Genomic DNA, 9,888 nt, shown 5'->3' on the forward strand with positions numbered 1-9,888 from the left:
TACGCCCGTCCAAACCGAGTCCGAAAGCGATACCGAGCCGGAATTTGAAGAACATACGAGCGAACCTGAGAACGAGCCAATGAATGAGATGGCAGCAATTGAAGAGATGTCCATGGGAGCTTACAAGAAGCGGATTCGAGAAGATGTGGGTCCCGGTTTAGTCCAACCCGCAATACCTGCCACTGCCACATTCGAGTTGAAGGGACACATATTGACTGCACTGAAGGACATCCCATTTTTCGGGAAAGATCATGAGGATGCTTTTAAGCATCTAGATGAAGTCAACGACATTGCAGATTACTTCAATGTCCCAAATGTCAACAGAAACACAGTCTTGCTTAGGATGCTTCCCATCACTTTCAAAGGAGCTGCTAAGGAGTGGTTAAAAGCACTCCCACCGGGTACAATTACCACTTGGGCTCAAATGCGTGAGCAATTCCTGGACCAGTTTTGCCCGCCATCCAAGATAGCCAAACTCAAGAAGGCAATAGCCAACTTTGAGCAACAGCCGGGGGAGTCATTATACGAAGCATGGGAGCGGTACAAGGGCTTGCTCAGAAATTGCCCTTAGCATGATCTAAATGTGCAGCAAGAGTTGTCAATTTTTTATGATGGGGTCAACGTGATGACAAGACAACTCCTTGATTCTCAAGGACCTTTGACAAAGAAAAATCCAAGGGAGGTCAAAGAGCTAATTGAAGAATTCGCGAAGCATTCTCGCGAATACCACAACCCGAGGCAAGATGGAATCAAAGGCGGTGGAGGGGCCCAAACTGAAGAAATAGCAGCTGTAATGGCCATGTTGAATAATATGGATCGAAGGATAACACAAATGGACCAGTCGATACATGCCATAAGAGTGGGTTGCGAGAGATGCAGTGGTCCACACTTGACCAAGGACTGCAATGTAGATAAGTTTGGGAACAGAAAAGCTCAAGTGTGCTACTCTAGTGGGGATAAATTTGATAAGGACTGGAGGAAACCGAAGAAGGAGTGGCTGCCATATGAAGAGTATAAGAAGCAAAAAGAAGAGAAGTATCGGCAGACAGGTCGAGGCTTTTATCAGAAGGAGCAGCCACCAGCTGAGAAGAAACCCGACGTAGAGACCATTTTGATGAAGTTTATGGAAGCTTCGGAAAAGAGACACGATACCACTGATTCTGCTATGATGGAACAACAAACTTTGATAAAGAATCACCAAGCCTCCATCCATAACCTTGAAGTACAATTTGGTCAACTAGCCACTCTGGTTCATGAAAAATTGTCCCCGAAGAATCCCGAAGTAAAGACCCAATCTCACGTAATGGCCATCGATACTGAAGAAGATGCAATCTCTGAGTTCCTGGAGGCATTGGAAGAAGAACCATATCAACCCGATCCAAAACCCAAGAAGTAAAAGTTCAAAAGTGAAAAAGTTGCTGAAACAGCTTCGCCACGACGTGGAACTCCTCTGGCCACGACGTGGCACGTGTCTGATCAAAAATTCTTTGAACCCGTTCAAGGTTATCGGCCACCTTTGCCATTTCCAACCCGAGCTGCACTTAGTCTACTGGAGAAGGAGTATTTAGAGTTTGTCAAGCATGTGAAGGGGATCCCGATTAATACTCCCTTTGTCGAGTCCTTATCCAAAACTCCCGAGAATCAAAAATTACTGCAAGATTTGATAGACACTCGAAGGCAATTAAAGAAGTAGTCTAAAGTGATTCTAAGTGAACAAACTTCAAAAGCCGTGTTGGGAGAGACACCAGAAAAGATGGGGGATCCTGGATGCCTCACTCTTCCGTGTGAGTTTGGGAATAAAATGAAGGTTAATGCTTTAGCCGATTTTGGGGCTAGCATTAATTTGATGCCTTTTTCATTTTATCAAAAATTGGAGATTCAGAAGATGAAGGCTACAAAAATGAAGATTCACATGGCGAATCGTTTAGTGACACAACCCCGGGGCATCGTGGAGGATATTTTGGTGAAGATTGGAAAATTTGTTTTTCCAATAGACTTTGTAGTTTTGGATATGAAAGAAGATCCTGATGTTCCAATAATCCTTGGTTGTCCATTACTTAACACTGCTGGAGCTCTTGTTGATATTCGCGAGTCTAAGCTCACTTTGAGGGTTGGAGATGAACAAGAAGTTTTTGGAATACAAGATGACTTCCAAGAGGATCATGTGCAAGAAGAGGTGTTCATAATTAATGAAGACAATGAACTAGAAGAACTAGAAAAGCTTATGGAAGAAGAGATCAAGGCAGTTCATCAAGTTAAAAGAACAAAACCGAGGGCATCTGTTCCATATTTGATTGAAGTCATAGCTTACAAGAGTCTGCCTTCTTGGGTGAGCAAAGAGGATGAGGAGATGACAAGTGATGAAGGGGAGGTCACTTCAAGAGTGACAAAGCCGGTGGTGAAAGAGGAGGAGGATGCTATGGAGTGCAAGGAACAAACGAAGCGCACAAAACGCAAGCTTGAAGAAGAGGGAAAAGCTAAAAAGGAGAATTCAAAGAAGGCGTATAAAAGGCGAGTTCAAGCTTACAAGAGGCGATTCAAGGAACAAAAGATCTTGGTGGTGGACTCTTCAGAAGATTCAACGTAGAAGGCACGGAGTCCAGCTCAAGACTCCAAGAAAAAGAAGCGCTTCTCGGGAGGCAACTCGAGCTTGGTGTGCATTTTCTTTTCTTTTAAAATTTTTTTAGTTTTTAATTAGGAAAGATAACAACTCATCATCTAATAACTGATACTTAGTAAAGAATTAGCTGTGGGAACTTTAATTAAGGAATGAGATGCAAAGTAGTTAGTTAAAATGTAAGATTTTATAAAATTTTCCAATCAGGCAATTGCCACGTCGTGGGCTGATGCAGCCACGTCGTGGTAAAAATGAAAACACGGGACCAGACGATAGTTTTAAAGTCCACGACGTGGGAATAGCCAGCCACGACGTGGCCTTTAAAAAGTTAGGGGGGACCATTTCCTTAAAACCCTTTGACCAACATCCCCATTCCCCATTTGATACTGCCGCACGAACGGGAACAAAAAAACCCCACAACTAATTTCTTAATCTGCTTCCAATTTCCTTGCAAGTTCTTGTCAATTAACTATACTTGGTATGTGTTCTACTCATTAATTGTAGTTAGTACTTACAATTTTAAATTTTCATGGTTAGGGTTTATGTGATTCACGAAATTGGTTGAGTCTAGTTGTTAATTCTAGGTGGCATGTCCCTTAAATGTCCATAGGAACAAACCCCAAACATTAATTTTGGTAGAAATGGCATACAAAATGACCGATCCAAAAACTACTTGCGACTGCGGCCCACGACGTGGCATAGCCTGGCCACGTCGTGACTTCTGGCAGACAGATTAAATTGTTTTAATGTTTTGGATGTTTGCTGCTTTGTTTGCTTTTGTATGCAGAAATGGGACCACGAAGAGCTATTCCACAGGAGGAAAACCCGATTGATGTAGCAAGTATACATCCCTTATATCAGTTTCCTCAAAACATTCCCCGACCATTGTTAACTACTGACGAGAATCGGCTGGGATGGCTGTACAATAGGGAGTTTGTGATAGCCCCAATTATCGATTGGGGATGGCTTGGTGGTGTGGGAATGGTTGCTGAGTTGGCTCGCTATTGGTCGAAAACATACGAAGGGGACCAATTTTCTTTCACTTGTCACGGGTGGAGGAAATGTTTTCCATTCAAGAACCCGTATACCGGGAATTATCGGTGGAGTTTTTCTCTACCGTATGCTTCGAGGAACGCACTATTGACTTTACCTACAACCGGGGACTTGTGTTTCGTTTGGGTGGTGTTTATAGAGAGTGTAGTCTTCGGGAATTCGCTTGGCGTATGGGGCTTTATACCGAAGTGGAGACTCAATCTCCGTTTTTCATACCGTTCTTGCTTGGCTGCATTCAGGATTTTAATCCCGGTGTTATGGATGTTCAGTTCTGGAGGGGCATTTCTAGCCATGAGTACAATACTCGTGACTTGAGTGAGTCCCAAATTCGGAATCCTGTTTTCCGATTTTTACATCGCCTGATCACTTTTTGAATAAATCACAAGCATCATGGTGATAAAGTCCCCATTTAGAATTTGTTTTATTTATGGACTCTTATTACCCCGGGTGTTTGCTGTGATTTACCGTATATGTTGGCGAGGTTCATGGGGGAAGAAAGCGGCCAATTCTAGGCCCGAGAGCCCGATTACGGGGGGCATTTGGTTACTCGCCTTGCTAGGTCATATCATATTTTGACCCATGATTTTGTGAGGAATCTTACTCGATTCCCGGACACAGACTTGACCATTCAAGTCTTGGGAGTTATGCGAGCAGTGGTGAATGTCGGGGGTCATTTTGTTATACCGCCGATAGATGACGAGCAAGAGGAGGCGTAGCCAGGGCAGCAACCACCAGCCAGACCGCGGCGTTGGAATGTGCGAGCTAGAGGTGAGGTCGAGAGAGAGCGTACTGCTTCACAGTATGTGCAGGGAGTGCCCACCGACCCTTTTCAGAGTCGGGTGGGGACTTATTTGGATAATATCCGGGGGCATGCCATTTATCATACCCAACTTACTGAGGGTATTTATTCGCATTTGAGTGTGACCCGACCACCTTCTATGCCACCACAATATCCTTATTTTCCGACATGGGAGGAGCTATGGCGTCCGCAGAATGACGGGGCAGGACCAAGTGGAACGTAGGACCATGGAGATGATGATTGATTTTCTTTTCTTTTGTTTTGTTTTAAGTAGTTTTTTATGTTTGAAGTTGGTTTGTAATGTAAAACTTTCTTGAACTATGATGTTACTCTTTTATTTTTTGGGTTGTTCCATTTTTCAGATTAGCATTGGAATTCTAAGGAGCATATAAGGTTAACTCTAGAGTCATGTTTGTCGAGTCAAGGAAGCTTAGAGTCGTGAGCTGGAACCCACAATTCAGGATAAGTGTGGGGTACGTTAGTTAGAGAGAGGTTATAGTTGGGAAGTATATTTACATAGAAGCGTCTTAAACCATTTAGACATTGGTCAAGTTGCTAGAGTGCATAAAAGAATTAAGGCATTTTCTGCTGATGTCCAGTTTCCATGACGTGGGATCCTTACGCCACGTCGTGGCGCTCATGAACTTTGAAGAAATAAAGCAGCTTGGTGTTCGCGCTTTCATCTCATATCACGACGTGGCCAGCTACCCGCCACGACGTGTCTCAGTTTTTCCTTCCCACATTTCTACATACTAGCACCCACTTTGAAGAATTGAGGTTTCGAGGCATTTTTGTGGTTTATTTACATATTCACCCAGTTCTACACCGAGTTTCTATTTTTGGAGGTCCATATTTCGGATGCACGTTTTCCACACTTTTGGAGATGCTCACGCCACTATCCTAGGGGAATCTGTTCCTTTTTCTCCCTTTTCTTTAATTTTGATTTATTTTTATGAATACAATGAGGGCATTGTATGAAATAAGTGTGGGGGTAGGGGTAGAAAAAGTAAATTGCTAGATAATCATAGAGTTTGATAGTAAAAAAATTGAAAATTTGGAAATTGAAATTTTTAATAATCAAATCTAGTGATAATAATTTGAATTATAATTGCTAGTATTATGTGGGATGATCCGATGAAAGTTCAAATATTTAGTTGAGCTAATACACGTTATAGTGCATTTGTGGCCTCCCTTATTTTAGTGAAATCATGGAACAAAAACATAACCCCGCTTGGTTTGAGGGATGCATTATGTTTAGCAGCCTAAACCTGAAATATATCTAGGAAAATTATTATCATTAACCAATAAAGGTTGAGGTTGAGCGCCTCTGCTTAAGCATGTAGGTTTTGAGTGAAAAAAGTGAGGTACATGTAAAAAAAAGAGAGAATTACGAGTAAAGTTTGAAGAATTTTGGAGCAAATAAAGTGAAGATCAAAAGATCAAAATTCCAAGAATTTCAAAAAGTTGAAGATACCAGAAATCAAATCAAATAAGGTGGTGAATTCAAAAAAATCAAAGATCAAATGTCAAAGAAGTGAAGAATTCCAAAAGAGCTCCATAGTGGTATCAATGATTGTAATTCTAGATTATGTATGCTTAGGTTGCTCAACTAAAAATACCTTGAGGATAAGGAGGTTTTCTGCGGATGGATTCGGAGGGTTGCATAAAATGAGCATTGTTCGCAAAAAGTGGGCGAGTGTTTATGAAGATTGTGAGTATTTAAAGTATGGGGGGGTACTTTAGGAAAATTTTAGACACAAATGCATGAGTTGAGGTCTTGACATAATGGCTGAGCTAGAGTCGGATTGTTCTATGTGGTGTTAGTAATTAGGAGTTAAGTTTAAATTTGGTTGAGGGCAAGCAAAGCCTAAGTGTGGGGTATTTTGATATTGCCATTTTATACCTATTTTTAGGCAATATTTAAGTACATTTTTATTAATAAGTTGATAATATGTTTAGAATAGTGGTACTTATGACTTTAAATTGTTATTTTCAGTCAATTAAAAGGATTTTCGAAGAGAGGGACCAAAAGTGACAATATGAGGAACATAGGATACTTGAAAGACAAGAAAAGAATAAATCCACGATAAATACTGAATTCACGACGTGGCAAAGTCGGCCACGACGTGGCACGAGTGTTCTAGAAGATAGACATCGCGATGCGGAGGATTTCCTTGCACGGTACGGATAGCTTGAGGCCCACGACGTGGCCTGGATAGCCACGACGTGGCACAGGTTTTTGGAGCTTATTTAAGTGCTTCTGATTATTACGAAAAGAAAGAACCTTTTGGCTGAAGGAAAGAGTTCCAGGAGACGATTCAGAGCGAAAGAAGGGTTCAGGAAGAAGGTTTTCAACACCAAAAAGAATAAAGGTTTATATTTTAGTTAAATAAGAACATGTTTTCTATTACTTTAAGTTGTGTTGGTTTATTAGTTGCTATGATGAGCAGCTGAATCTAGCTACTCTTGTTTAGCTAGATGAAGCTTCAAACTTTTGAATAGTTCAATGTTTATGGATTAAGTTTAGTTGGTAAAAATTGCTTGTGTTTGATTTGTATAACCTAGCATGCTATTGTTTGTTTCTCTAATTGCTTGATTGCATGTTTTGTGTAGCTTAGTGACCATTAACTGCATGAATTTGTTTACCTAATGATTTAGTGAACATTAAATTGTTAGAGCTAGGATTGACCAATCTTAGTTAGTAATTAGAATAAATAAGCTTAGCTGTGCTAGAGAACGTGTATTGTAACCATAATTGCGTTTATATTACAAATCTTACATAACATATTTACATTCATAATTAGTTCTGTGTTTAATTATGTGTGAACATACATGGTTTGACATGAATTAGTTAATTATTGGTAAGTTAGAACTAAATTACTAATATAACTAAAAACCAACTTAATAATCCGTAATCATTAGCTAGCCATAAGGAAGAAGTGGATTCAAACTAAACAAGAGTGTGTTTTTACTTATTGAATTTGATTTAAGTTCATCTGATCTTGTAAAATCAGATAAAACCCCTTTTAAACTTGTTAATAATTAGGTTAATTTAATAGTAAGTAAATTAATTAGAAACACCGTTCCCTGTGATCGACACCCGACTTACCCAAACTATACTGTAATCTGACTAGGTACACTGCCTATAAGTGTATAGTTAGTTAAGTTTGTTAGGTTATAAATATTAAAATTAGTGAGTACTTTTGTGCACATCACCTTTTCAGATCTATCATCATTTAATGACTTTTCAGAGGATACTAATGATTGATTGGAGGGTAATTTGGGAAACCATTGATAATTAGCCTTTCTAACAGTCCTGGGTGGTTTTGAAATCGGATGTTTATCAGTTTGCTTGAAGCACTTGGGTTTTCCACCAGAATTGGTTGAAGACCCATTGATGCTTCTTGACGAAACCGACCTTGGCTTGGCCATGCTCGGTTTTGGCAAACTGCTTGGGACTTTGTTATTAAAGCCCTTTTTATGCTTTTGAAAAACAACCCGTTTTCTACTCCGATCATCCTTCCAATCATCATTCCGAGAATGATTTCTAGAGGACTTTCTAGTTAAAGACCTTCCTCTGAATTCGTTCTCTCCTCTTGGTGACTCAAAATGTACAAACATACGATTAGGATAATTCCAAGCTATATGACCACCAATACCACAATTGAGACAAATCTGTTTGTTATTGTTATAACTTGTGCTACATTGATCAGATTTGTTTTCCATACTAACACCCTTGCTTCTCTCACATGAACAAGAACAAGAATTAGTTTGTGAGACAAGTGAGGGTGCATTAGATGGAGAAGCTTGTGAAACTGGTGGTTTTTCATTATTATCATCACAAACATTAGAATTGCCGACCACATTATTCAAAACAGTACCAGACACTTTAAAACCATTCAAAACAGTATCAGAAGATGTAGAAACATCATAAAAAACATTGTCACTTGCAACATCAGAAAAATTATTGTCTTTATTTAAAGGGAAAATTTCATTTATGTCCTTTTAAACATTGAATATTACATCAATATCGTTATAAACTTTATTATTACGTCTATATCCCTCTAAAATTATAAAAATTACATTAATATCCAAATTCATTTTTTAATTAGAATTATATCAATTTTTTATTAATTTTTTTTATCTAATATTCAAAATTATATATTAGTTTACCAATTTATCCTTTCCTAATTAAATCTCAAATTAAATCAATTAAATCACCCTTTCTTAATTAAATCTTAAACTAAATCACATTTGCCTTTCTTGCTGAGATTTTCAAAAGTAGCAATTTACTTGTAGCACACTTATCATCTTCTCATTCAGTACATTTGCTTGCCTTTTCTTGCATCAGTGAGAAGATTTGAAGACCGTATTTGACTATACCAGAGTGACTACAAGCATATAGAGGTGAATGAAATCTGCTTTTGTTTGGTGTGATTTTGTTTTTGCACATGATGGGGAACAATTCAGAGTGCTTTTTTTCCTTGTCCATGATACTCGTAAGCTGAAATCATTGTGCTCCATTTTATAATGTTTCTTTGTGGCATTTCATCGAGCACCTGGTGTGTGGTATCTATGCTTCCACATTTTGCATTTACAGTTCCTAAAATCATGTCTGGTAAGCGTTATTGTGTTCTTATAAGTTCATGGACGAGTTTAGCTTTATGGATGGTGCCAAATTTTGCACAAGTGTTTACAATTATCACCATGGAGACGTTATTTGGCACTACACAGGATTCTCGCATATGATCAAATAAATCACAGGAGTCTTTGGCTCCAACATAGAAACTGAAATCCATGTTAAACATACATTTTTTTGGTAAGTAAGAGAATTAAACTGATCATTTAGTATGATAGAAATGGGTAATGAAAGGAATTGGCAATTCCTTTTGAATGAAAAAAATTAATTGTTTCTTTTTCCATTCCATCATGACATGAAATGAAAAATCTATTCATCTTGTTGTGATCATCAAGAAGATGCAGAGATAGAGAAAGAAGATGCAGAGATAGAGAAGAATCAGAGGATGCTGTTTGATGCCACCTGATGCGATGAAGAAGAAGATAGACCATGCAATTAAGAAGATACCTTTTGATTTAATTTTGGATTAAATTAGGAAAGGGGTATTTTGGTAAATTTATTTGTAATTTTGAATTTCATACAATTTTTTTAATAAAAAATTGATATAATTCTAATTAAAATTAATTTTGGATATGGATGTAATTTTTATAGTTTTAAAAGGATATACACGTAATATTAAAGTGTATAAGTATATTGAAATAATATTGAGATTTTACAAGGACGTGAACGAAATTTTCCCTTATTTAAAACTAAAACTTCAGGTTCAGACTCAGTTTTATTTTCAGAAACAGATCCTTCAACTTCGTGCTTTGACTGATTCAAGGATTGATCTGCAGGAGA

General features: G+C 38.5%; 1 non-coding gene across 1 annotated transcript; it reads right to left on the bottom strand.

Annotated features, from left to right (window-relative positions):
• Nucleotides 1-472: 472 nt before the first annotated feature.
• On the bottom strand, nucleotides 473-579 carry LOC145055924 (small nucleolar RNA R71). Its single transcript, XR_013685469.1, has one exon. It is a non-coding gene; the product is annotated as a small nucleolar RNA R71 (small nucleolar RNA).
• Nucleotides 580-9,888: the final 9,309 nt, after the last annotated feature.

The sequence above is a fragment of the Lactuca serriola genome, chromosome 5 (assembly GCF_051521515.1).
Source record: "Lactuca serriola cultivar US96UC23 chromosome 5, Lser_US96UC23_V15, whole genome shotgun sequence".
Classification (NCBI taxonomy): Eukaryota; Viridiplantae; Streptophyta; class Magnoliopsida; order Asterales; family Asteraceae; genus Lactuca; species Lactuca serriola.